Source organism: Callorhinus ursinus, unplaced genomic scaffold (assembly GCF_003265705.2).
Source record: "Callorhinus ursinus isolate GAN/ISIS: 27379988/994484 unplaced genomic scaffold, GSC_fseal_2.0 scaffold2, whole genome shotgun sequence".
Lineage (NCBI taxonomy): Eukaryota > Metazoa > Chordata > Mammalia > Carnivora > Otariidae > Callorhinus > Callorhinus ursinus.
Window position 1 is genome coordinate 49,968,654 of NW_027397064.1, and position 15,150 is coordinate 49,983,803.

Sequence of the window (15,150 nt, forward strand, 5' to 3'; positions counted from 1 at the left end):
CAAGCATCTCTAGCTGATATTCCTTTCCTGGGTTATAGTGTGCTTGTGACTTAGAAAGGAAAGTCCTTTTGCCTGAATGAAATTCTCTGGGATGGTAAATGTAGAAGGAGCAGATTTTGAAAGTTCCCTGTTCTTGCTAAACCTGCCATTACAATCATAAAATAAGAAAACAAAACAAAAAAGGGAATAAGAAACCGTTTCTCAAAAGCATCTGCCATCCAGGGAAACTCCAGACAGAAGTAAATGTGCTTTTGGCTTTGCATTGTAGGAAAAATAAACCAAAGGAGCAAATAATTCATCTTCCATTAAAATAAAAGTATTCCTGTTTTACAAAACTCCTTCTATTGTCACCAAAAATTACAGTAATATATAACATATGTACAGTGCTTTTCAGACTATAAAGATTTCAACTACTGTATATTATGCTAGTTCTTTTCTGAGAGGGCTGGAGTTGGTCATGTACCCACCCTACATGTGTACCCACCTTTCAAGTTGTTAGAGCATGAATCCTCATATTTTTTTGTAGGAGAAAAGGCTTCTGAACCGATGGATTGGAACTGATGAGACTAAAAAAGAATTGAGCTAAATAATTAGTTATGTAACCAAAAAAAGTAGGTTAAAGCCTACTTTAAAGTCATAAAAAAACCATACACATATATTTTAACATATTAATTTAAGTTAAGAAATACACCCACTCATTTGCCAAAGTTCAAATGTAGGGCCAAGATTATTTCTTTGGTATGGGGCTACTACCTGGAGCCCTGAGTTGATTGTTTGCCCAAACAAATCCAGATACTTCTTCAAGTACTATTTTGCTTTGTTTGTTTTGCATATGTTTTGTTTGTGTATTTGTGAAATAAGAACTTAAAGACACAGATGAACAATTTAAAGCAGAATCTATCTAAGTTTTTCCGCAATCTTTTCTGTTTTCTCACCTGTACTTAATTTGATAGCAATGCTAAATAAATTTTCAAAACTTTCCAAAGCATTAAATTTAGTGTTCATGGAAATAAAAACTCTTTACATTTTGTTTATTTAATATTTAATTAAATGTTATAGTTACATAATGAAAAACAAGTGGCATAAACAAGTTCAAGAATCAACACAAGTGATTCATGTTAAGAATAAAGGGGTATGTGCTTATCCTTAAGAAGAGCCTATTTTGGAAAGATCATATGATCCAATAATTCTATGAGTATTTACCTAAACAAAAACACTAGTTTAAAAAAATATACATGCACCCCTATATTTATCGCAGCATTATCTACAATAGCCAAGATGTGGAAGCAACCCAAATGTCCATCTACAGTAAATGGATAAAGAAGATGTGGTACACACACACACACACACACACACACACACACACACACACTGGAATATTATTCAGCCACAAAAAAGTGAAGTTTTGTCATTTGTGACAACATGAATGGACCTAGTGGATAGTATGCAAAGTCACATAATTCAGAGAGACAAAGACAAATACCACATGATTTCACTTATATGTAGAATCTAAAAAACAAAACAAAAAGAAATAGACTAAAAAATACAGAGAACAAACTGATGGTTGTCAGAAGATAGGTGGGTGAGGGATGGGCAAAATAGGTGAAAGGGATTAAGAAGGACCAACTTATAGTTTTAAAATAATTAAGTCAGGGGAAATCGGAGGGGGAGACGAACATGAGAGACTATGGACTCTGAGGAACAAACTGAGGGTTCTAGAGGGGAGGGGGTAGGGGGATAGGTTAGCCTGGTGATGGGTATTAAAGAGGGCACGTACTGCATGGAGCACTGGGTGTTATACACAACAAATGAATCATGGAACACAACATCAAAAACTAATGATGTAATGTATGGTGACTAACATAATAAAAAAAATAAAAATAAGTCACAGAGATGAAAAGTACAGCATACAGAATATAGTCAATAATGTTATAACAAGGTTGTATGATGACAGATGGTGACTAGTGGTAAGCATTGAGTAATGAATAGAATTGTTGAATCAATATGTTGTACACCTAAAAAGAATAGAACATTGTATGTTGTATTTTATTATACTTTAGTAATAAGTATTTTTTAAGAGTCTATTTTCACAAGTATCTGGGTGCCACAGGACAGAAGGAACAGACAGCCAGTCTAGCAAGTTGGTCAAGTAGGGGGTATACTGAGAGAACATCCATGGTAATTGTTATATCCAGGTACTTCTCAAGAGTTATTATGGTATATAAATTATAATTAAATTTATTTAAAATCATTTGATATTTCTGGGGTGCCTTGCTGGGTCTGCCTTCAGCTCAGGTCATGATCTCAGGGTCCTAGGATCCAGTCCCACATCAGGCTCCCTGCTCAGCGGGGAGTCTGCTTCTCCTCTCCCTCTACCCCTCCTCCCTGCTCATGCTCTCTCTGTCTCTCAGTCTCTCTCAAATAAATAAATAAATAAAATCTTAAAAAAAATGAGACCGGATTAAGGGAACTTAGAGAGATCATCATGTGTAATAACATTTGCATTAGGGATCCCAGAATAAAAGAGAGGAAAAGGGGCAGAAAATTTATTTGAAGAAATAATAGCTGGGAAAAAAAAGAAACAATAGCTGAAAACTTCCCTAAATCTGGAGAAGGAGACATCCAGATCCAGGAGATACAGAGAGCCCCCAAAAAATCAATCTGAGGAGATCCACATCAAGACACATAATAATTAAAATGGCAACAATTAGTGATAGAGAATTTTATTATTATTATTATTTTTTAATGTTTTATTTATTTATTCATGAGAGTCAGAGAGAGAGAGGCAGAGGCAGAGGGAGAAGCAGGCCCCCTGCTCAGCAGGAAACCTGATGCGGGACTCGATCCCAGGACCCCGGGATCATGACCCGAGCTGAAGGCAGACACCTAAACATCTGAGGCACCCAGGTGCCCCAATGATAGAGAATTTTAAAAGCAGAAGGAGAAAAGAAAACAATTATATACAAAGGAAACCCCATAAGGCTATCAGCTGATTTTTCAGCAGAAACTTTGTGGGCCAGAAGGGAGTGACATAATATATTCAAAGTGCTGAAAGGAAAAAAAAACCCTGCAACCAAGGATACTCTACCTAGCAAGGCTATCATTCAGAATAGAAGGAGCGATAAAGCATTTCCTATACAAACAAAAGTTAAAGGAGTTCATCACCACTTAACCGGCCTTACAAGAAATGTTAAAGGGAATTCTTTGAGTGGAAAAAAAGCCATAATCAGGAGTAAGAAAATTAGGAAAGGAAAAAACTTCACAGACAAATATAAACATCATAAAAGTAGATTAATCACTTATAAAACCAGTACAGAGGTTAAAGAAAAAGCAGTAAAAGCAATTATATCTATAAAAATCAGTCAAGGGATTCATAAAATAAAAGGATATAAAGTGTGACATCATACACATAAATTGTATGTGAGTGAGAGTAAAAATTTAGTGCTTTTAAAATGGGTTCTAAGAGTCCACTTAACTTGATGAGCACTGAGAAATGTATAGAATTATTGAATCATTATATTGTACAACTGAAACTAACAACACTGTATGTTAAGTATACTTGAAAAAAATTAGTGTAAAATATTTGCTAAGGGGCACCTGGGTGGCTCAGTCGGTTAAGCATCTGCCTTGGGCACAGGTCCTTATCCCAGGGTCCTGGGGTGGAGCCAGAATCAGGCTCTCTGCTCAGCAGGGAACCTACTACTCCCTCTCCCTCTGCCTGCCACTCTGCTTACTTGTACCCATTCTCTGTCATATAAATAAAATCCTAAAATATTTTTTAAAAAATTCATTCTTTTACCGAAACAAGCAAAACCCCCAAAACCCAAAAGTACAAAAAAACCAATCAAACAAACCCACATACCTATGAAACAATGAGATATAATGATTATACAATAATAAACATCTGTTATGTATCTGTGAAGTTCAGCTTATCTACACTGGATTCACTCATGTGTTTGAATGTAATTTGGGGGCAGACTAATCCAGGCTGGTCTTGGCTGGGTCAATTCAGCCCTGCTTCCTGTGTCTCTTGTACTTAACTGTGGCACCAACAGGAGGCTAGTCTGGGCCTGCTGTTTTATGGAACTGGCCGAAGCACAAGAGAGTAAATCCAATCTTTCAAGTCCTTCTTCAAGTCTCTGTTGGCATAGCATTTACTGATATCCCATTTGGCCAAAGCCAGTCACATGCCTGAACTCAGAATCAAGAGCCAAGGAAAATACTTCACTTCTTGATAGGAAAACTGCAAAACTACATAGAAAAGGGTGTGGATACAAGGAAGGGAAGAAGATTCAGGGTAATTAACTCAATCTATTATAGTAATATAAACAAGGAAGCAAAAGCTTGGGATCCAGTAAGAAACTTTGAGGAGTATCAGGATCACGAAAATCAAGTTTATTACTTTATTTTGTAGCCTACTTTAGCATAATTCTAGTGACTGATTTTTAAACTTTAGCAGCAAGTCAATATGCTTGCTTAAACCTTACTAAGTTGGTCAAATTTAAGCTCTATCTGAAGGATCAACAATTCTCCATAAACCCTTGAATCTAAGTTTGCTCAACATTAGAAAAACATCAAGTAGCAAGAGTTTTAATAGCATGGGATAAGAGCTTTGGGGAAAAAAAGTGTCTTAATGCTATTTTAAAGCTACTAGGTATTAGAACACCACAAGGAGGATGCTCTGAGTTATGTTTCCACTCTTCATTAAGATGCTTTGTGTAATTAGTAGTGTTTCTATCAGAATAAATAGTAATTTGGAATTCATCCAAATTGAAAGCCCAAATGAAATAGGAACATTAGTGATGAGTAGAATGTTAAAACAGTCAAACTTCTCTAGGGTAGATATGTCTGTGTGAGTCGGAGCAGTTTAAATCAAATCTGTAGAATCCATGTGGAGTAACGCAGAATAAATAGGAAGTTTGTGGGAGGAGGAACCAGGAACCCACACAGACTTCTAGCCAAAAGGGAAATTCACTTCTAGTTTTCTGAAAACTCTAAAAATCAGACTAAATTCTATACGTGCCATTGTGAAATCTGCATTGGCATCTTAAAAAATAAAACAGCAAATATAGTAAAATAAGTCATTATTCATCTTTTGTTACTTAGTAACTTATAATTCCAATAAGGGTGGATGCTACAAAATGGAAAGAGTAACTTCTTCATATAATATTATAATACTAGGATTATAAATATAATCTTCTACAGGGAACATTGTGAAAGCATTTCCAATATCACTTACCAGGAGTATTCAAGAAAAAAGACTAGGCCACATCATCTTGATCTATGTTACTATGCCACCAGCATCACCTTGTTTCAGTGTCTGTTGGCTATATAACAATGATTTGGCAGGCCCATACACAGCCACATTGCATCTAGGTAATGATGACTAGTCTGTGATTTTCAAAAGTACTTATCATGCCTGGGAGAGTCAACATGGCAGTTCTGGCCTATGCCTACCATAGAAGCAAATAATCATGAGCTTGAGATAATATAGGTAAGTGTAGATATTAAGACCTTCTTATCTCCTACAAACAGAGAAGATTCTGATGTAGTGGAGAGAGCTCTGACCTACAAAAAACCCAAAAAACAAAACAAAACACAAAAAGCTCTTATGCAAAAATTAAGCTCTAGGATTACCTCATACCATGTGTAAAACAACTAAAATATAACATTTCTAGGAGAAAATACAGATACACTCTTTATGACTTTGGTTAACCAAAGATTTCTTAGATCGGGTAACAAATTGGACTTCATGAAAATTTAAAACTACTATTAAAAAGACACTGTCAGGAAAAGAGACAAGCCACAGTCTGTTAGCAAAACATCTACCTCTTAAAGGAATTTATTCCAGATATATAAAGAATTTTTACAACTCAATAAAGAGAAACACCACAGTTTTTTTAAAAATTTGACAAAAGATTTTAACAGACACTTCACAAAAAAATACAGGTGGCAAAATAAACCATGTAAGATTTGTCAACATCATTAAGATGTTGCTAGTTAAAAGCGCAATGAGAAACTACCTCACATCTACTATATTAGCTAAAATTAATAAACTGGAAATGCCGAGTGTTGGCAAGGATGCAGATTAACCAAACACTTACACATTGTGGTGGGCATTCAAGATGATATGGCAACTTTAGAAAACAGTTTAGCAATTTCTTGTAGAGGTCAGTATATACCTACTATATAACCAAGCAATTCCATTTCTGCATGTTTATTAAAAATAAAAGAAAACATTTCTCCATACAAAGACCTGTGTGAGAATGTTCATAACACTTTCTTTCATAATAGCCCCAAATAACCCAGATGTATATTAATTGGTAAAGAGGTAAATTGTAGTACTTTTGTAAAATGTAATATTAGCACTAGGAAGAACAAACTACGTCTACATGCACCAACACAGATGAATCAATCTCACAATCATTATGTTCAGTGACAAGCTAGTCACAAAAGGCTACATTCTTTAAGATTTCACTTGTATGATGATCTTGGGATAGAGAAGAAATCAGATATTGCTACTGGTGGGGAGGGGTAAGGGGACTGACTAAAAAGGACCATGAGAGCACTTTATAGGATGATGGGAAATGTTACATATTTCACTTGTGGTGGTAGTCACATAACTGTTTATGTTTGCCAAAACTTATCAAACCATCAAACTGAACATGAGAATTTTATTGTATATAAATTAATCTTAATAAATCTGATCTTAAAAGAATAAAAGAAAGAAAGAAACAATGGCAGTTTCAACCAGGACAAGAGAGGAAATGGGAAGGAGTGAAGGAGTGGATGGACGGCTGATGAAGATGGTGCCCTAGGAGGCTCCTGAACTCCCTTCCTCTCCATGGACATACCAAATGTATAGCTGCACACAGAGCAGTTACCTATGAGGAAAATTCAGAGACTAGCTGAGCAACTCCTACATGTCAGGTGAATGGGAAAATACCCACATTGAAATGTGAAGGAAAGAATGGCCCACTCTTGCCATAAACCCCCAACCCAAATATAGTACCATACAATTGGGAGAGAACTCCCAATGGCCTGCTTCTCCTGAGGAGCAAAGCGTTTGGATTTAACTCTTAGTGCCTCCAACTTTTAAGATTTCCATCAGAGGGATGGGTTCCCAAAACCCTAGCTCTGAAAACCAACAAGGCTTTCATCCATAAGACCCACAAAACTTTAGCAAACAAAGGAGCAGTTGTTTATAGGCATGTAAGCCCTCACTATGGCTGTTCTCCCAGGGCCCAACACAGAGGAAATAGGAACAATCACCCATCTCCCAGGCTTATCGTGAAAGGGGCCCAGGTGCATAATTTGAAAGCTGCTACCTGCTTCTAATTTAGTACACATCTAGGAACTGGTTATGATTCTCCCATGAAACCAGGGAAGCTGGTGGACACCTCCCTCTTCACCTACCTGTAGCCTGCTCCAAGTCCATCACTATCTGCCTAAAAAAAAACTTGTATACACAAGTTTTCACCCCAGATTTTGCAGCTACTATCCAAAAGACAGGTCCCCAAATCACCTGGTTCTTTTAGCCAATGGGGCTTCCATACACAAGTTCCACATATAGGGTAAGCAAGGTTGTCAGCATTGGTCTTGGCAATTATTTTTTTGGATATAACACCAAAAGCAAAGGCAACAAAAGCAAAAACAAACAAGTGGGGGGCGCCTGGGTGGCTCAGTTGGTTAGGCGACTGCCTTCGGCTCAGGTCATGATCCTGGAGTCCCGGGATCGAGTCCCGCATCGGGCTCCCTGCTCGGCGGGGAGTCTGCTTCTCCCTCTGGCCCTCTTCCCTCTCGTGCTCTCTATCTCTCATTCTCTCTCTCTCAAATAAATAAATAAAAATCTTTAAAAAAAAAAAAACAAGTGGGACTACATCAAACTAAAAAGTTTCTGCTCATGAAAGGAAACCATCAACAAAATAAAAAGGCAACTTACAGAGTGGAAGAAAATATTTGGAAACCACATATCCAATAAGGAATCAATATCCAGAATATACAATAAACTTACACAACTCAATAGCAAAAAACCCACAAATAACTCAATTAAAAATGGTCAAAGAGCCTGAAGAGACATTTTTCCAAAGAAGACATACAAATAACCAAAAGGTACATTTTGAAAAGGTGTCCAACAACACTAATCATGAGGGAAATGCAAATCAAAACCACAATGAGATATCATTTCATACCTATTAGGATGGCCATTATAAAAATGATAAGAGATAACAGATGTTCTCAAGGATGTGGAGAAAAAGGAACTCTTGTACACTGTTGGTGGGAATGTAAACTAGTACAACCACAATGGAAAACAGTATGGAGATTCCTCAAGAAATTAAAAACAGAACTATTATATAATCCATCCATCCCATTTCTGGGTAAATATCCAAAGGAAACCATTATCTCAAAGAGATATGAACTCCCATGTTCAATGCAGCATTATATACAATAGTCAAGGTAGGGAAACAATTCCAGTGTTCATCAGCAGATAAATGGATATGGCAAATGTGGTACATGTATAAAATGAGAATTAATCAGGCTGAAAAAAAAAATTCCACCATTTGTGACAACATGGATGGACCTGGAAGGCATTACGCTAAGTGAAATAAGCCAGAGAGAGAAAGACAAATACTGAACGGTTTCACTTAAATGTGGAATCTTAAACAAACAAACAAACCAACCACACACACATTAAAAAGTGAAAAAAGGAACCCATAAAATCAGAGAGTAGAAAAGTGGTTGCCAGGGTGTCAGGGCCTGGGCCGGGGGGTAGTGGGGGAACAGGGAGAGGTTGGTAAAAGGCTAGAGATTTCAGGATAGGAGTCAAGAAAGTTTATATTATGCAAATTCCAAGGAAACTGAGGACCTGGAAGGGCAGGTAATAGTGGGTTGTGAGAATATAGGAGCGAGGAACATTCTATGCAAAGTGCAGTTTGTTTGAAAACCCAGACATAAATGGTGCCACAGAGCATTCCCAGCATCACCACTGTTGAAGATGGCTTGAGCACATGGAATTGCAAAGGGTGAAGCTGGAGAGGCAAATAGGGTTCAGGTTAGGTTGGACTTTGTAAAGCATCCTAGGAATTTTAAGCTTTATCTTTGGAATGATGGGAAGTCACAGAAGGATTTTAAACTGGGAATGATCCATTCTAATTTGCGCTTCAGGAAAACTTCATTGGTTTCAGTATGGAGGACTACAGAAAGTAGTGGCAAAATTAATGGAAGGGACCAATAGTCATAGTGCAGTGGGATGGAGAAAAGTGAAGGATTCCACACACTCTTGTGAACATATAAAATCCAGGGATTGATTGGACATGAACCTTAAAAGAGTGGTAATAGTCGAGAATTATGCCCATATTTCTGACTTAGGCAACTTGGTGGATGATAATTCCAATTATTAAAGCTAAGAAATATTGGAGAGGGAGCATGTTGGAAGGGAAGATGATGGGATACATTTTATTATTACTATTATTATTATTTGGTCATGCTATAAAAATACTAGTAATATGATATATCTAGGCCTTTTTTTTAAAGGTCAATGTTTCTGATCTTCAGAACTGTAATTATTATAATGCTAAAAACCTTTAAGCTTCTTACTTTACAAATTATTTTCTTCCTAAGTCTATTGGCACATTTTTACTATCAGAAATGGATACAAAGGACATTGGAAGCAAAAGCTGCTAATTGCAAAAATGGTGGTTAAAGACTTATTTTCTTCCTCCTCCTTTTTGTGCTCATGGAAGAAATCAGCCACACATCTGAGTTTTAGGCAGAATCAAGTTTTATCTTCTTATAAAGTTGCCCTCTTTTTTCATTATCCAACTTTAATATGACTTTATTTCCTTTCTACATAGCTTTGTGATTATAATTATCTGTTCATATTATTTTCTGTTATTTAGTACCACACCTCCTTCTGTCTTGAAGACAGAGATTCTGCTTAGTTATTTGGAAGTACCGAAGTAATCCAGCAAGAAACTTGGAAAAGCCTATGAACTATGCATTTAGTCAATAATTGTCAAATTACTAAAAAGTCTGTATCCTGAACTTGCTCATCTAATAATTCGGTTTCAAAAGTCATTCTATTTTTTAATACCTTTTGTCAAAGCCTTCATCAGTATTATTAGAACAGATGATGAAGTCTTACTCTAGATAATGCGGGGGTGGTTGGTGGGGAGGTATGAAATGGGTGAAGGAGGTCAAAAGGTACAAACTTCCAGTTATAAAATAAATAAGTCATGGGCATGTAATGTAGAGCATGTTACAAAAGTAATAAAAAAGTTACATAAAATTCTTTCATAAAAAATAAAAATCTTTAATCTGTTTGACATTATTCCCTTTATTTTAAAAATATTTATTTACCCTTAGTGCTTATAAAAATTTATGAGAAAAGATAATTTATCCTCCAAAATGTTTAGTCATCCAGGCATTAGAACACTTAAGCTAAAGTTGCCTAGGGTGTGAATGAATGAGTGCCTTTTCTGAGTGGTGAGACCACAGTAGTCGCAAAAGTACCACCAAACACATAAACCGTGAAAACCAGAATGTATGGCTTTCCTCAACTGTCACAGATTGGTTGTAAACAGTTAATGTGCTTAGGTGAATCCACAAATGATGTTACCAGAACTATACAAGAATGTTGTGATCAGAACTTGAATTGTGGTTTGAAACTGGCTGTAAATGTGACTTGTGGTATAGTTCAAACTGATTCATTTTAGGTTCACTTCTCTTGCACACTTTCCTGATAACTAAAGATTCTTGGTGTTTTTTCCTTCTTTTTCTTTTTAATTTATGCTATCTGATTAAGAAAACAGTGCTTTGTGATTTGGGTTCCAGTTAAGGATTTAGTCTATTAATGTATATGCTATTTGAAAAAAAGACCATATCCTCTATACCAAATGAAAGATCTAAAAAACAAAAGAAAAGAAACTGAAAATATGTGTTTACCTTGAGTCACTACTGAATCTGATATAGCACAGGGAATGGTTATAGTATGAGCAAAAACATTAATGTTATATGATCAAGGCTCACCTGGCAGCAAGGCAGAGTTCTTTACTCATGGAGGAATTCATCATCGTGTTTGGGTAAAAAATAACATACATTCTAGAACTACTATCTATCAGTGTTTGTTTTAGAAGGGTAAGATAATCTAGGACCTAAGAGCCTGTAGGCAAAATTTGTTATAAAATGTCAAATAAACACCCTGCTTATTTGAAAGCATCTTTTTTTCAATATCATACAATTTTATCTTTAGCTTGTATGCCTTTGAGTAGAAAATAACAAGTATCACTTGACCATATAATAGCAATTATGAACATGGTCAGTGGGTATATGTACTTCTCCTCTAGGGTACATACATATATGAAAAGAATACCAGAGCAAAACTTAAGTCATGCCTTGAATCTCTAATAATTCCAAATTTGGTCCTATTCCAAAGCCTACAGGTCTTCTTTTATAAAAACCAAGTGGCTTACAAACATTTCATATATTGGGCTTTTCATAAAATGGGACGCATCCACTAGTAAGTTTTCTGTATTTGAGAAATTATGTATTATAAACATGTGATTCAAGAGAGCTAGCCAACAAATAAGTCAGAAATAAATTCCTTTCCTTTTAAATTTCACAGAAGCAGGTGGGCTATGAAGTCAACCAGGGAGGGACAAAGAACTGGCTTATTTTCTCCTCAGTGGCAACCCTCAACAAAAGTAAGAAGGGCATAGGAGATTTACTACTTTGTGAAATAAATTTGGTATTTATCTACATCAGGTTTGGTTCTCTATGAAGTAGAGAACCTATATCAATTATTTTCCCATGCTGTCAATTATTCTCTGATAAGTAAAAATCCAGATTTCTGAATATATGAAGTTTTGAAATGGCTCTGTACCCAGAAAAATGAATTATTTGGTATTTAAGTGAACGCTGAAAATATAAAAACATTTACCTGATGATTATAGGAACAAGAGCTAATTGACAGTTTACCAATTCTTTTATCCCACATGATTGTCATATCTGAATATACCAGACAGTTAATGCAAAAAGAATGAATTTCTGGATAAGTTGTTATAAGTGAAGAAGACAAGAGAAAGAGTGAAAAGAAGGGGACGATGAAAGCCACACATTAGGGCAGCTGTGCGATCTGAGGAACTCCGCCACTACTTCGTGTCTGATTCAACATCTCCTTAAGGTACAAAGAACCTTTACCACGAATGTGATTGTGCACTGATAAAAAAGTCCACTCTAGAACCTATATGTATGTGATAGCAAAGAAAAGGCAAACATTTCAGCAGGTGAAGAGTGACAGAGCATCAGATCTCAAAACTCAGCCACTCAGTCTCAAGAGATCTGGAGAGTCTATATTTAACTGTAACTTGACTTTAACTGGGTTCATTTTGTATCTTTGAAACTCTTTGTTCAATTAAAATCTTTTACAAAATATAGTATCTGAAGCAAGCAAAAATGGAACTCCTTTGGTTTCAGGTGAGGAGGTGGGATTGGCGGCCTCCAATCCTATCCACCAGCAGCCTCTTTCCCTCCTTTCCTATGTGGTAGCTCTCCAGGGTAATTCTGTGGCATTACTATGGCTGAAACATTTAAGAAGCAATTTAGATATTTTAATCATATAGATGGGAAATACTTTCTGTTCAAATTAGACCTACTGTTTGTTGATTCTCCAGATCCCTGGCAAAAGACAAGGCTTGACAATTGTCAACATCTAGTTAATAGGGCAGACTGAGCAAATGACTATCACAGCTCTCTATTCCTTAACACTCCTCAAGTAATAGTAAATCAACATCATTATTCACAAAGGCGAAAGAAAGAAAAAGAGAAGCCAATGTCAACAAATGTTGGGCATACGGGAAATTGAAATCTGTAGGTCCCAGGAAAGTGAATTGATTCATGCCACAGAACCCCAGAAAGGCTTGAGAATTGAAGGCACCATTACTGAAAGTGGAAGTAACAAGAGAGGATTATCTGACCTAAGCAACTACCCCTCAATTATCTTTTCAGGAAAGAGAAGGTTTAATTTCTAGTGAGGCCTCAGACTCCAAGATCTCTTCCTATAAAAGTAGGTTAAAAGAAAGACATACTTTCTTTTAGCTCTTCTTCCCTATTTAACTTTTAGAACACTGGAAATGGGTGATTCGACACATGCAGAGGCAGAAGGAAATCCTTGGATGGGTGGCTCTGTACCATGCTAGAGGAGGTGGTCTAGAATGCAACAGAGAATGGAAGCCTCCAGAAAGGCATCTCCAGGAATGGTTCTCCTTATTAGCTCTACAGTACTTTAAACAAGTATGTACATGTATAGATTCTAAAAATAAATTTCATTACAAAAAAGAATTCTCAGTGCTTGATTACTATTCAAGTGGAGAAAAAAATAGAAACTTTTGAAAAATAGATTTCTAAAAATCTCTTGTCCTTTGAAAAATAGTTACCTTCTCAAATGTGTCTTGTCTAGATTCATAGAAAACATTCTGTGTTTTCAGTGACTACTTTGGGAGGACAGAAGTGATAAAAGAAGTTTACAGGAAAGTAAGAACCAGCAATAGCCACTGTTATTGTCATGGATAGTCTACCAACAAATAATCCAATTCCTCTTTTACCATTTAAACAGAATCCCTCATTTGATCATATATTGCCCAAATTGAATTTATGGACACATTATACCATTTTAGAGTACTAATGTTAAAAAAAATGGCACCAAATCATGTTTCTTCATACATTGCATAAATGGAATTTGCCCTCTTTAAAGTCTGGAGTTGTTACTTACTTTCTGGCAAATTCATCTGTAAAGATTTCCAACTGGAAATGTATTTTGCATGATAACAGGTTGAAGTCATGAATCACTTGGTAATTCATTAGAGTGACTAGCATCAAAGGATCCCTTAGGAATTTAGGGGAAAGGTAGTTAAGCAATTAATGAAGTTATTTAAAATCCTGATATGGTTGAGCCTGCTTTGAAGACTGCTAGGGATTAATATTTATTTAATAGATTGTCAGTTTCCATGCCAAAAAAAGAAATGTGACAGAAGTCACCCTGGTCTAAATGTAAAAAAGGTAGCCCATTTGAAGCATATTTTATCGCAGTAGTTGACACCATTATAGTCTGTACCATTATATCACCATACAAAAGCCATCATTCTCAAGCTGAAATTAACATTGCTGTTGTTTTCGATTAGAAGAATTGGCTCTAAATCCAGCAATTCTCTGCAGTGATTTATATTTTAGTAGCTGCCATCTTGCACCAGGAGAGAACATGTCAGAGTATAACTGCTCTCTGATGAGACATAAGGTATTAAAATTGATATGAGATGACAAAATGGGAGAATAGCATTATAGGGGTAAAGTTTTCACTTGAGAACAGTCTCTGTTACAGCTTCATTCCTGAGATTCTCTGCTAATCTTTATGTTTGATTCAGAAACTAGTTCTTCCCATGGAAATGTAGAGGATGTGAGCCTGGTGTTATATAATTAGCTCTTATCTCTTGCATAAAGTACTGAAAATGTATTAAGTGTTAGGAAGATCTCATTTGTAAGAATAAATGATAGCTGAGTTGACTGACAGAATGAACGCTCCTAAAGACATTTTGGTGGTTTCCTTAATTGTATCAAGATTTATTTTTCTGTGTTGGAGCTAGTCCTACCTACTTTTATCACTAATGTCTTTTTAAAAGCAGTGATTTTTACCCTGAAGTTCAGGACTAAAATCTCAGGATATTTCATAGTATTTTATCATACCATTTAGTTTTTTAAACTACCTTTATCCCTAAAAACAGTCAGAACCCTCTAAAATCTCTATTTTGGATTTCTCTTGCTCACCCATGAAGCACTCTGAAATAGGCTGCCATTAAGAGATAATAGGCATGAGCTAAAACTTTTTTTATATCCTCTGCAGAATACCAGACACCTAAATTAATGAATAAAATGCCACAAGTGTTAAAATTTACAGTATTATTATTATACAAAAATATTAAATACCAATAAATAAAGCATGTTAGATTTGATATCTACTCTGGGTCTTGAAGAGAATGTCTTTTAGGGCTGGTGCATTCCTTATACTCTGTGTACAGGATACCATTTTAATCAAAGTGTTCTTGTTTGCCCTTAAGGTATGCATATTCTCTTGTCTAGCTTCTAATGCAATAGAGTTGC

At 35.9% G+C, this 15,150-nt stretch overlaps 1 long non-coding RNA gene across 3 annotated transcripts in view; it reads right to left on the bottom strand.

The window, feature by feature from the left end:
- LOC112806760 (uncharacterized) overlaps positions 1-15,150 on the bottom strand; it is a 333,839-nt gene that overhangs the window by 99,227 nt on the left and 219,462 nt on the right. For all 3 annotated transcript variants that reach the window (XR_012375023.1, XR_003203930.2, XR_012375022.1), the window contains exon 4: positions 485-566. This is a non-coding gene — a long non-coding RNA (uncharacterized lncRNA). The remainder of the gene's footprint in view (positions 1-484; positions 567-15,150) is intronic.